Here is a 14,165-nt window from a genome sequence, read left to right as displayed (position 1 = left end):
AAAAAAAAAAAAGAAAGAAAAAAAACACAATTAACATTCTTTATTATTTTGAAAGGTTTTCTTTATGTTTTAAATTAGCTGTTTCCTTCTTAACATTGCCTAATTAAAACAGGTATTCTTACATGTTGCTAGTGGAAATGTAAATTTGGTACACTCCTTTTGTGAATCAAATTGGCAGTGTATATTAAGAGCATTAAAAAGAACCATTAGATTTGCTTCTAGGAATTATCTTAAGAGCACAATACTAGAACCCCCAAAATTTTATGCCCAAACTACTCATCATGGCATTATTTATAGTGCAAATGTTGTTAACAACCTAGGCATGGTCCTGTGTTGGATTAGACTGGAATATAATCACACAGTGGAACCTTTTATAATGATTAAAATTTTAAAGCAGGCTGGATGTGGTGGCTCACATCTGTAAGCCCAGCACTTTGGGAGGCAGGAGAATCACTTGAGGCCAGGAGTTCAAGATCAGCCTGGGCAACATAGAGAAACCCTATCTCTACAAAAAATTAAAAAGTTGGGCATGGTGGCACACACCTGTAGTTCCAGCTACTTTGAAGGCTGAGGCAGGAGGCTCACTTGAGCCCAGGAGTGTGAGGTTGCAGTGAGCCATGATGATGCCACTGCACTCTAGCCCAGGTAACAGAGTGAGACTATCTCTAAAAAAAAAAAAAAAAAAAATTAACATAATACTAAAATAACATGAACTTTTTAATGCTGTGATGTTAAGTTTTTAAGACCAGCATATAAATACATACGTGTGTGTTTGTGTGTGTATCATAGCAATCTAAAAGCAATCCTCCTGGAACTATGTGCAAAGATTAAAATGGAATACCTCGAAATATTAATTGTGGTTATCATTTGGTGGTGGCATTATGATAGGTTTCTTCCTCTACTTTTTACTTGTTTATATTTTCCATGTTTTTATGTCAAACATGTATTACTATATAATGGAGGAAATTCCCATGCTCCTAATTGGCAGAATCGAGGTACCATCCGTCTTTATTCAGATCAGGAATTTTGTGGGCTGCGCAAGTTAAGAAAGTGTCTCTAAAGAAAATCAAGCCTTTAGCAACTAGCTCAGGATACAGCATCCAGTTCAATGAGTGTAGGAAAGTCAAGGGGGGTGGTCTTACACCACTAACAGAGTGGGAATGGTCCTTAGAATGGATACTTTCCCTCCCAACACTTTATTCTTTGGAAGAAGAGAAAAATAGAGTTAGGTGAAAGATTCCTTCACCAAACAAATAAAAGAGCAAACAAAGCAACAATCATTTATAAAGTACTTAATGCATGCTAGGTTGGTTGAACAGGGTGGGAAGCTAAATGTAATGAATGGCTGAATGAAAAGAAGGATGATTACACAACTTTACCTCCAGCTACCTCATAGGACCTCCTCAGCTAGGCTGTAGCTAAACAGTTGGTCTTTCTACCTGCAGTTTTGCAACAATACTTATCTTCCTTATCTCCTGTCCCCTCTGCCAACCCCAATCCACTTTCCAGACTGCAGCAAGAATGATTTTTTAAAATTTTAAAATATGTTTATTTTTATTATATACATTAACAGTGAACACTTAAAGAAATAAAATAATTATAATAATTTCAAATGCAATCTCTGGATGCAATAAATATCCTTTATAATTACATCTAATCAATATATAGAAATATATGTAGACACTAAGTTAGCTAATGAATAAAGTAAAATGACTATGTAAACTATAAGTCATAAACACACAGCCAACTTCATACTGAATGGGGAAAAGTTGAAAGCATTCCCCCTAAGAACTGGAACAAGACAAGAATGCTCACTGTCACCGCTTCTATTCAACATAGTACTAGAAGTCCTAGCCAGAGCAATCAGGTAAGAGAAAGAAACAAAGGGCATCCTGGTCAGGCACAGTGGATCACACCTGTAATCAGAGGAGGGAGGATCGCTTGAGGTCAGGAATTCAAGACCAGCCTAAGCAAAAGCAAGACCGCATCTCTACAAAAAGAAAGAAAAATTAGCTGGGTGTGGTAGTGTGTGCCTGTAGTCCCAGCTACTTGGGAGGCTGAGGCAGGAAAATTGTTTGAGCCCAGGAGTTTGAGGTTACAGTGAACCAATGAACTATGATGACACCGCTGCACTCAAGCCAGGCAACAGAGCGAGATTCTGTCTAAAAAAAGAGAAAAGAAAGAGAGAGAGGCCGGGCGTGGTGGCTCACGCCTGTAATCCTAGCTCTCTGGGAGGCCGAGGCAGGCGGATTGTTTGAGCTCAGGAGTTTGAAACCAGCCTGAGCAAGAGCGAGACACCGTCTCTACTAAAAATAGAAAGAAATTAATCAGACAACTAAAAATATATAGAAAAAATTAGCCGGGCATGGTGGCGCATGCCTGTAGTCCCAGCTACTTGGGAGGCTGAGGCAGGAGGATTGCTTGAGCCCAGGAGTTTGAGGTTGCTGTGAGCTAGGTTGACGCCACGGCACTCTAGCCCAGGCAACAGAGTGAGACTCTGTCTCAAGAAAAAAAAAAAAAAGGAAAGAGAAAGAAAAAAAGAAAAAGAAATAAAGGGCATCCAAACTAACTGAAAAGGAGGAGGTCAAACTATCCTCATTGGCTGATGATGTCATCTGGTATCTAGAAAACCTTAAAGAATCCACCAAAACATTCCTAGAATTGATAACTAAATTCAGTGAAGTCTCAAGTTACAAAATCAATGTACACAAATCAGTAGCATTTCTATATACTAATAACAGTCAAGCTGAGAGTCAAATCAAGGACTCAATACCATTTACAATAGCTACAAAGAGAATAAAATATCTAGGAAAATACTTAACCAAGGAGGTGAAAGATCTCTACAGGAGAGCTACAAAACACTGATGAAAAAAATTGTAGATGACATAAACAAATGGAAAAGCATTCCATGCTCAAGGATTGGTAGAATTGACATCTTTAAAATGTCCATACTGCCCAAAGTAATTTACAGATTCAACACAATTCCCAACAAAATATCAACATCATTTTTCACAGATCTAGAAAAAATAATCCTAAGCCTCATTTGAAACCAAAAAAGAGCCCAAATAGCCAGAGCAATCTTAAGCAAAAAGAACAAATCTGGAGGCATCACATTACCTGACTTCAAACTATACCACAAGGCTATAGTAACCAAGACAGCATGGTCCAGGGGTAAAAGTAGAGACATAGACCAAGGAAACAGAATAGAGAACCCAGAAATAAAATCATACAGCTATGACCAATTGATTTTTGACAAAGCAGACAAAAACATACACTGGGGAAAGGAAGCCCTATTCAATAAATGGTTCTGGGAAAATTGGGTAGCCACATGCAGAAGAATGAAACAGGACCCCTATCTCTCACCAGATATAAAAATTAATTCAAGGTGGATTAAATACTTAAATGTAAAGCATGAAAAAATAAAAATTCTAGAAGAAAATATAGAAAAAACTCTTCTAGACATCAGCCTAGGCAAAGAATTTATGACTAAGACCCCAAAGGCCAATTCAGCAACAACAAAAATGAAAAAAAGGGACTTCATTAAATTAAAAGCTTCTGCACAGCAAAAGAAATAATCAACAGAATAAATAGACAACCTACAGAATGGGAGAAAATATTCACAAACTATACATCTGACAAAGGATTAATATCCAGAATCTACAAAGAACTGAAACAAATCAGCAAGAAAAAAACAAACAACCCCATCAAAAAGTGGACAAAAGACATGAATAGAATTTTTTCAAAAGAAGATAGACAAATGGCCAACAAACATATGAAAAAACATTCACATCACTAATCATCAGGGAAATGCAAATTAAAACCATAATGAGATACCACTTTACCCTTGTAAGAATGGCCATTATTAAAAAGTGAAAAACAATAGATGCTGACGTGGATGCAGAGAGAAAGAAACGCTTACATACTTTTGGTAGGACTGCAAATTAATAAAACTTCTATGGAAAATAGTGTGGAGATTCCTCAAAAAAGTAAAAGTAGGCTGGGCGCGGTGGCTCACACCTGTAATCCTAGCACTCTGGGAGGCCGAGGTGGGCGGATTGTTTGAGCTCAGGAATTCAAAACCAGCCTGAGCAACAGCGAGACCCCGTCTCTACTAAAATTAGAAAGAAATTAATTGGACAACTAAAAATATATAGAAAAAATTAGCCGGGCATGGTGGCTCATGCCTGTAGTCCCAGCTACTCGGGAGGCTGAGGCAGGAGGATCGCTTGAGCCCAGGAGTTTGAGGTTGCTGTGAGCTAGGATGGTGCCATGGCACTCTAGCCCAGGCAACAGAGTGAGACTTTGTCTCGAAAAAAAAAAAAAAAAGTAAAAGTAGACCTACCATTCAATCTAGCAATCCTACTACTGGGTATCTACCCAAAGGAAAAGAAGTCATTTTATCAAAAAGATACCTGCACTTGAATGTTTATTGCAGCACAATTTACAATTGCAAAGATATGGAATCAACCTCAGTGCCCATCAATTCACGATTGGCTAAAGAAAATGCAGTATATATATATCATGGAGTATATACTACTCAGCCCTAAAAAGGAATGAAACAATGTCTTTTATAGCAACTTGGATGGAACTGGAGACCATTATCCTAAGCGAAGTATTTCGGGAATAGAAAAACAAACACCATATGTTCTTACTAATAAGTGGGAGCTAATTGATGGGTACAAACAGGCACAAAGAGATGTAAAGGACGCTAGAAACCAAGAAAGGGGGAGGTTGGGAGGGGTGAGGGAGAAAAAGTTACCTATTGGGTACACTGTTCTGGTGACGGGTACTCTACGAGCCCTGACTTCAGCATTATACCATGTATCCATGTAACAAAAACATTTGTACCCCCTTAATATTTTGAAATTTAAAAAAAGAAAACAACAACAAATCTTAGGGATGGGGATCATACATGATCAGTTAAGTCACTTTGCCACCATGTTTTTTTTTTTTTTTTTTTTTGAGACAGAGTCTCGCTCTGTTGCCCCGGCTAGAGTGAGTGCTGTGGCGTTAGCGCCACCATGTTTTTTTAATAACATGATTGACATTTGTTTCAATAACATATACATCTATTTTAAGAGTTAAACTGCTGACGCTAACAACATAAAACTGTGATCTTTGTTATTTTACAAGAAAATTCAGTTTAAGACAAAGAAATTAAAGATGAAAACTTCAGGACCCTTGATCAGAAGGTTTTAATGCTTGTTGTACTACCTTAGTGTGGACAAAGGTTTAAGTAAGGCTAAGATAGAAGAGTGCTTCCTTTACCCATTGAAGACATGATCTGAGAAACAGGTGAACTAGGCATTCTGTAGAAATTAACTATCGAGCATCAAGATGTTACTAATAAAAGACTCCTTATACTAGTAACTGGCACCATTTAAAAAGCCTTAGCCAGGGTTATGAAAACAAAACATTTAGGGTAATATTTATGAATACAAGCATAACTGGTTCTTTGCCTTGTACAGATAATCATCATTGAAACGCTAAAAGCAGGTTCCAACTGTCTCTCTGGTGTGAGAAGGTGCAGGTACACGTGGGATGATCTACTAACTTACCTTCTGAAAGTGCTCTTTGGAAGCAGTCAGATTTGGCTTGATTATAAGAGAATGTAGTACCCGGTTTGCTGGGCAAATTTCTCCACGGGCTTCTACAAACTGGAATGCCTTCACCAAGCATAGTGTCTCTTCCTCCTGGGAGATCATTGACATTCAAATGCTCGATGCCTCCATTGCAGTCAATTATGAAAAGGCCTCTTAGTGCAAGACCAGGACCTTCCAAGAGCACACTGTCGTCTCAGGAAATTTATTTTATTAAATCTGACAAGAGTAAGATGTTCATGTGGCCCAAGCAGCCATTCTTCCTTGGTGTATTTATCCAAGCAAGATGGCTAAAGTGGGAATCCACTGAGACTGCAACAACTTCACTGTTTACATTGTGAAATTCATTGGCTTTGTCACTAAAAGCAACAATTTCTGTAGGACACACAAAGGTGAAATCTTATACCATCCCACTCTGTCTCACCCAGGACATGAATCATCCCTTTGTCCAGCATATCCATATTGTTTGTGCTACATATCCTGTTGGTCACTTAGTAGCCAGCTAGGTTATCAGATCAAAAAGAGTATATATAGGGTTTGGTACTGTAAATGGAAAAAAGATCAAACTCTGTAAAATAATTTTAAAGAGATTTACTCTGAGCCAAATTTGAGGACCATGACCTGGAGCCATGCCCAAGGGGTCTTGAGCAGTAGACTCTGTGTGGCTGGGTTACAGTTTGGTTTTATACATGTTAGGGAGACGAGTTACAGGTAAAGTCATAAATCAATACATGGGAGGCATACATTGGTTTGGCCTGAAAAGGTGGGCCATCTCGAAGTGGGGGCTTACAGGTTATAGGTGGGTTTAAAGATTCTTTGGCTTGTAATTGGTTAAAGACATGAAGCTTTGTCTAAAGGCTTGGAATGTTTCAACATAAGGAGCTGTTTAACAGAGGTAAGCCACTGGACATAGATTTGTTGTGTAAATTTAGGACCTGCAGGTTTGTCTTACATAGCCTTAGACCTGTTAATGGGTTATAAATGATGCCTCTGAGAAGGGAGGGGGGCATGATAAGGCATGTCTGACCTTTCTCCTGGCAGGCAATTTAGTTTTAGGATATTCCTTTGGCCACAACGGGGTCCATTTAGTCAGCCAGTGGGGGGTGAGCCTTAAAATTTTATTTTAGTTCACAGTACTATCCTCAGCTTCAGGCATCCACCGGGAATCGTGGAAAGCCCTGCAGATAAGGGGGGACTATAGTATGTATATGTGTGTGTATACTTTAAGAGATTTTTAAAATTAGTTTTTCAAGCCCCTTGTGGGGAAAAAAGAAATTTTGACACATTGACCAATTGTTTTCTAATCCTTAAAAAAAAGACTTCATTCAACGTTAGGGGAGTAAATAAATTATGATTCATAAAATGTTTACAAATAATCTTTATAGACATAAGGACACATTTGTATAGTATTAAGTTTTTTAAAAGTACATAAACTACTGATACAGAAAAAGCTGATCTCTCTGACATAAGAAATACACATATATTTACATAATAAAAAGATCGAAAGAAATACATCAAAATGTATATTGTTATTATCTCTGAGGGTCATCATATGGAAAATACTTTTCTTCCTTACACTTTCCAGAATTTCTCTGAATGAGCATGTATTACTTTTTTTTTAAACACCAATAATTATCAGAAAATCTTTATAATAAGATGAATTCTTTTATACATAGGCAGTTGCTTCAAAAAATGTTTTAAGACTAAAGGCTAGCCTAGAGGCAATTAACCAACAGTACAGTTACTTGAAGTGGATTAGGGGAGACTCTACTCTGGGCTGCACCATAGAATTACCTCTGGAAACAGGCCATAAGCAGCAGTTCTGACAGCTAGTCTGGGAAAGTCCCTCACCTGCACCACCCACCTCAATAGATCTAGGAAGTGACTCTTTCTTTGCTTAACAATAGGTCCAGTGATAAGCAAAATTGCCCTCCTCCAAAGCTCCCTGAAGTGCAAAAAGACTAAGGAAGATCAAAGGAACCATTAGATACTCTCTGAACTTCAAAGGTTTCTCCTTGGGAACTTGGAGAAGCAGCAGCTTGTTCATACCTTACTTACAGACTTCCATTACTGTGTATGGACATAACATTACAAATATCTTGGTCACCTTATTCTTTCCATTTCCTTACGGTTGCATTTTGGGTTGACAGTTTTGTATACATATTAAAATGAGAAACATACCAAAATATATTAGCAATAGAGATCCATACACCCCAATGAGTATTGTGGCAGTATTCTGAGCATGAAGTTTTTTTTATCCTTTCTAAATCTATTTTTTATTGTCTTCATTGTTTCTACATTTTCTCACTCAAAAAAGAAGAAATGATACAAGCATTTTGTTTTATGTAACTTGTATTTTAATGCAATATTCAAACAAAGTCTACAAAATCAATTCCTTTTCCTGGACTGGTTTGACAGACTCAGTCCCCACAATCATGCAAAATGTTCCTTTACTAAAACATTTCATACAGGATGTGTTGAGCTAAAGCCAAAATAATTCAGTAAGCCATGTACGTGTAGACTGTTGTCGTTGAACACATTGCCTCAAAGTGTTCATTTTAATAATAAAAAATGCATCTGTTAGTGATTATTTTAAGCAAAATAATCTTAAGACCCAAGTATATCATATATGTGATGAGAAGTCCTATATAAATATAGTTAAAGGCATTTGCAACAAGGGAGAGATCTACATTCTGAAAAGGTATAGAACAAGGTCAGTCTTTTACTCATGCATTCAAAATAATGTCTTATGAATATACCAGTAAAAAGAGTAATAAGACATAATGCCTACTCTTAAAAGTCTTCTACTCTGGAAGAAGTCACAGACAAGCAAAGAAGTGTTGTGAACAAGTGCAGCTGCAGAGGTCCAAAGCACTCACAGAGCTGGGAGAAGTCAGTATGGCAAGTGTTGGGGGGGTAGGGGTGCGTGCGTGTGTGTGTGTGTCTGTGTCTGTGTAAGACAGAAAGAGAGGAGAGAGAGAGGGAGGTGGATTATAGATAGGGGTGATGATTCCAGGGAACAGTAGCAGCATGAGCACAGACACAGGCCAGAAATCATGTTGCACATTTTGAGAACTGCAAGTAATTCAGTTCAAAGGTCATTCATCCATATAGATAATAATCATTAATTGACTATTTTGAGTTGAAGTTATGAATGGCAAGAAATAACTGCTGCTTCAAGGCAAGATCACCAAGAGGGCCTTGTTCATGCAGTGAACGTAAGTGGTTGCCTTGCCAGCATCCAATCCACTTTCTCCTTCCTAACACAAACTCACTTTTGTTTAGTATACATCCTTTCTCCACGCATGTCTGCAGGAAGATAGATCATCCCACCATTAGCCCCAGGTGGGTAAACTTAGTCCCCTTCCAGTGATTGACTCAAGAACAGAATGTGATCAATTCTGACCAAGGATATATATAGCAAGAGAGGTTCGCTAGAGGCTTCCAGAAAAATAAAGTAAAGTGAGAGTTACTGAAAGCCTCTCCCTCTCCAGTGAGATACTGGACAAACACTTGTGGCAGCCGTATTGTAAGTATGAGGGAAAGCAGCATTAGGATGGAGCTGACTCTATGAATGGAAGGAGAAAGAGACAGAAAAAACTTGGGTTCTCAATGACATCATTAAAACGACTGACCCTCACCCTCACCCTGCCTATGATTGTTTCATTTCCTTATTATTTATTTATTTATTTATTTTTTTTTTTTTTTTGAGACAGAGTCTCACTCCTTCATCCTGGGTAAAGTGCAGTGGCTTCACTGCAATCTCAAACTCCTGGGCTCAAGTGATCCTCCTGCCCCAGCCTCATGAGTAGCAAGGACTACAGGCACCCACCACCATGCATGAATAATTTTTTCTATTTTTTTTGGTAGAGACGGGATCTCAATCTTGCTCAAACTGGTCTTGAACTCCTGACCTCAAGTGATCCTCCTGCCTCGACCTCGCAGAGTGCTAGGATTACAGCACCATGCCACCTCACCCAGGCCACTTCCTTATTTTTTTAAAAGTCAGATTGCACTTGTAGCCAAAGCATCCTAACCAAAGCTTAGATTTGGAGAATCACTGGAAAGTTTAAACAGGAGACTGACATATTAAGTTTGTATTTTACAAGGGTGGCAGTGGCAGAAATGTTGAGGATGGATGGGTGGGATGGGAGACTGGCTAACATTTACTGAGGCTTACTATGTGCTCTGTACTAGTCTAAACACTTTACCTGTAATAATTCATTTAACCCTTCCAAAACACTACGAGACATATATTATCCATATTTGATATGAGGAATCTAAAGCCCAGACACATTAATTAAGTTGTTAAGACCACATAGCCAGTGAATAGCAGAGCCTGGATTTAAACCCCAATTTTATTGTAGACACTCTTTCACTCCACAACGATACAATATCAGGAGAAACTCAAGTCACACTCAGTCTCAAATAGGCCTAATTGATATAAGAGTAAATCCAGTCTCTTTCCAGTGATTGGCTCAGGAATAGGCTGATGACCCAATTCTGGTCTGGCTACTAACCACCAATTCATACTGCGTTCTTTATAGGGTTATTGTGAGAACTAAATGAGCTACTGCTTATAACATGCATAAAACATGGGAAGCCCACAATAAATGGTAGCTACTGTTATGATAAGCTACTATTATAAAGAACAACTGAGAAAGAATGTCCAAAGAAGGAGGGAAAAGGAGAATGGTATAACAGAAGCCAAGGAAAGAGTTTCCACAAGGGCACAGCAGGATGAGTGCCACAGAGAAATAAAGTGACACGAGAACTGAAGAGTCTATCTGGGACATAACAGGTGACTTTTGCCAGAGCAGTATTTGAGGAAGGGCTGAGGTAGTAGAACCACTCTTCACTGGTTGAAGATTGAACGTGCACCTGAGGGGAGACAATGTCTACCTGTTGCAGATTAGCTGTTTGTAATGGAAAGGAAGTGTGGGGGAGGGGGGAGGATGGTGGTGGAAAAAGTTTCCAAATGGAACACATTTATAAACTTTGAGGCAGTAGCTAGCAAAAGTAACATGGAAAATTCAGGAGAGAGAAACCATGAGGGAACAGGTCCCAAAGGAGACTGAAAGAGACAGCATCTAGCTCACAGGTAAGGGGAGGCATTAGTCATGAAGAATTGGGCCATCTTCCATCCTCTAAGACTAGGGGAAAGGAGATAAGGGTGAGTTCAGACATAGATGAATATATAGGCCAGGAGGTGGAAGGTGGGGAAGTGCATCTGTGGAATGGTTTGCTTTTCTTAGTGAAATGGAGGCATGGTCATCTGCTGAGAAGAAGAGTGTGAAGCAAGCAGTGGTTGAGGATAGTTGCTGTTGGATGAAGCTGGCCTGGGAGACAAGTAAAACAATTCTAGAGTACTGATGGCTGAGGGTATAGCTAAATTGGAGACCAAGAATTTTCAATGGCTTTAATATGTAGGAATATACGATTCTCTCCAACACCTCACACCAGTCCAGGTGTATCTATGAGAATCAGCCTGTTCATGTCTTCAGGCGGGTTACGAAAAGTTAGTATAAAGCTGGAAATAATGGAAATGAGGACCACTTGACCATAGCTTTCTCTGCTTCCTCATACTCCCCTGAGGCTTCAGTTCTACAAACAAAATCTGTGCCTATAACTGGAAGTGCCAACCACTGTTCTCAAAGGGAAAGAAGGTTAAGGAACAGATTGTCATCCCCTAAATTCAAAGGGAAGAAACAAATTGTTAATTAAAACACTTTATCTGGGCATCATAGAGTGTTCCAGGATTACAGGTGGCATAACAATATACTAATATTCATCCCTTGGTTAAATTCTATGGCCCTCCAATTTCTTTCCTTCCTTCCTCCCTCCCTCCCTTCCTTCTTTCCCTCCTTCCTAGATGAAACAAAGTTTAGGACACTCATTTTCAGAGCTTTTTGTAAAATAGGATTAGTGGGATTAAGAACCACATGACATGTAAAATAAAAGTAAACAAATATTTAAATTATTCAGCATGTGTGCTTATGGCATATAACAATGTCATCCTGCTGAGTCAATGGAACTTAAAGCATCTTTCCACTATTAACGTCTTCATTCCCACAGTTACCTTTTAGGTAGGTGTACAGCTAGGTTTTCTATCTAAACCTAGCTAATAAGAGAAAAATATCTTACTGTTAGAAAGAATTACAAAGGAATTTTTCTCCTTCCAAGCTAATTTCAGGAAGTTGCATTAGGATGTTGTTTTGAAATTGCTGGTTAGTTTAGTTCTCATTTGATTTAATGAGAAGTTTTTTCTCCTAAAAAAATTAAGGTGTGTCCTTTTGTTGCTCAAAAGAGAATAACAATAGTAAAAAAAATAATAATAATTGCATCATAGCATATTACAAAGCAATGAAAATACCAATTATCCAGATTAGAAGAGTGTTGCTGGTTACACTTTCCTTGCTCTGAGACCTCTTTCCTATGAAGTTATTGCTCATGGAGGTATTTGTCTTTTCAGAGTCTCATAACAGGTAAATATGCCTTAAGCATTAGAGTGAACCAATTCTATTTCCATACCTAAAATACTGCTATCATTGTATCAAGTAAACATGAGTAAAAAAGAAAAGATTTCATAAGTATACAGACAGATTTCTTACAGAAGTCATCTGATTTAGAAGGTCAACATTGGAATTTTCATACTGGGACATAAAAAGAAGTCACTGGAGGTTAAACATCAGAACTTTTATTAGCTTATTAATTATCAAGGAGGTCATAATTTACTTTGTCATTATAAGCATTCTAGACTGCTGAATAAGAGAATGGCATAATTCAGTCAAAAAACTTAAGAAGTTCCCTTTTATGTGTTAGATATGGGAATACAAAGTGAATAACACTCAGTCCCTGACCTCAAGGAGGTCTTTACAACTCTCAACTTTCTGAAAATAACTTTGAGACAACATTCACTCATTATGAGAAAGCTCAATGTCAAGTTACAACATGGAAAGAACATGAAGACTTGCTACCACTAATTTATTACCGTGGAGTCACATGTTTTTCAGGAGGGGGTTATATTCCAGAGTGAATGGCTAAGAGACATTTTTGTAAGCAAAAATTACCCTTAAACATTTCTTATGGAATTGTGTGGGGCCATTTGGGCTAGTTTTTTTTTTTGCCATGATTTGAACAGATCATTGTTTCATTGGCTGAACATTCAGGTTCCACTTAGAAACTCTAAGAAATATGTATGTATCTTTAAACAATATATGCACATTTGGAAATATGGTTTTGTTCTGTGCTTTTTAGAAAGCATAAACAGATGCCTATAATCCCAGCACTTTGGAGGCCGAAGCGGAAGGATTGCTTGAACCCAGGAATTTGAGACCAGCCTGAGCAACGTAGTGAGACCCTGTCTCTACAAAAAATAGAAAAATTAGCCGGACATGGTGGCACATGCCTGTAGTCCCAGCTACTCTGGAGGCTGAGGCAGGAGGATCACTTCAGCCCAGGAGTGTGAGGCTGCAGATGCCACTGCACTCCAGGCTGAGTGACAGAGTGAGACCCTGCCTCAAAAAACAAATAAATAAATAAAATTAAATTAAATAAATGGGATCACACTGTTCTTATATACATCTCATTTGTTTCCCCCGCCTTAAGGTTTTTAGGAGGTCCTCCAAGGTAAGCACACAGGGCAAGTTGTATTTTCCAAAAATGGCCACAGCAATATTTCTGGTCCCACATGCTTTTTGAGAACCTTGCCTCTTCCCATCAAGAGGTAGAGTCTATTTCACCTCCCCTTGAACCTGGATGCAACTTTGTGACTGCCTAGATAAATATAATGCAGCAGAATTGACATTACATGATTACTAAGGGTAGGTCACAATAGGCGATATACTTCTGCTTGGTTCTCTCTCAGGATACTTACTTTTGGAACTCAGCCACTAGGTTGTGAGGAAGCCCAAACCGATTCATGCTAAAAGGCCTCGTGGAGAGGTCCACCTGGAACAGAACTGAGGCTTACAGCCTCTAGCCTGCTTCAACCACCAATGTGAGAGTGAAGTTTTCAGATGATTCTAGTCCTCAGCCTTGGAGTCTTCCAGTTCAGACCCTATGTATAAAAGCAGAGAAAAGCCATCTCTGCTGTGCTTTGTCTGAATCTCTGAGCCACAGAATCTGTGAGCATAATAAATGGTTTATACCACTAAGTTGTGGAGGAAATTGCAATGCAGCCATACTAACTGGAAGAGTGTGTGTGTGTGTGTGTGTGTGTGTGTATCAATCTTCTAAATAATATGATTAATAGTACTATTCCATAGTATTTATGTCTCATAAGTTTATTTAGTCATTCCTATGTTTATCGATACTTAGGTATTTGAAATTATTTTTTTCCATGATAGACAAGGCTGAAATAAACAAGTTTCTGCATGCTTATTTGTGCACAAATATCAGTATTTCTACAGGTTAAAAATCTGTAAATGAGTTAGTAAACACATATAAGACAATTAGTGCCTGGCACATAGTACCAAATTTTATTATTCTTATCCCTGTAAGTTATAGAGATAATATATCAGGGAAGATGATAGTTTCCTTTTAACACCTTTAGTGACAAGGACT

This window comes from Propithecus coquereli, unplaced genomic scaffold (assembly GCF_000956105.1).
Source record: "Propithecus coquereli isolate 6110/MARCELLA unplaced genomic scaffold, Pcoq_1.0 Scaffold83, whole genome shotgun sequence".
NCBI classification, from domain to species: domain Eukaryota; kingdom Metazoa; phylum Chordata; class Mammalia; order Primates; family Indriidae; genus Propithecus; species Propithecus coquereli.
Note: the sequence above shows the minus strand (reverse complement) of the source record.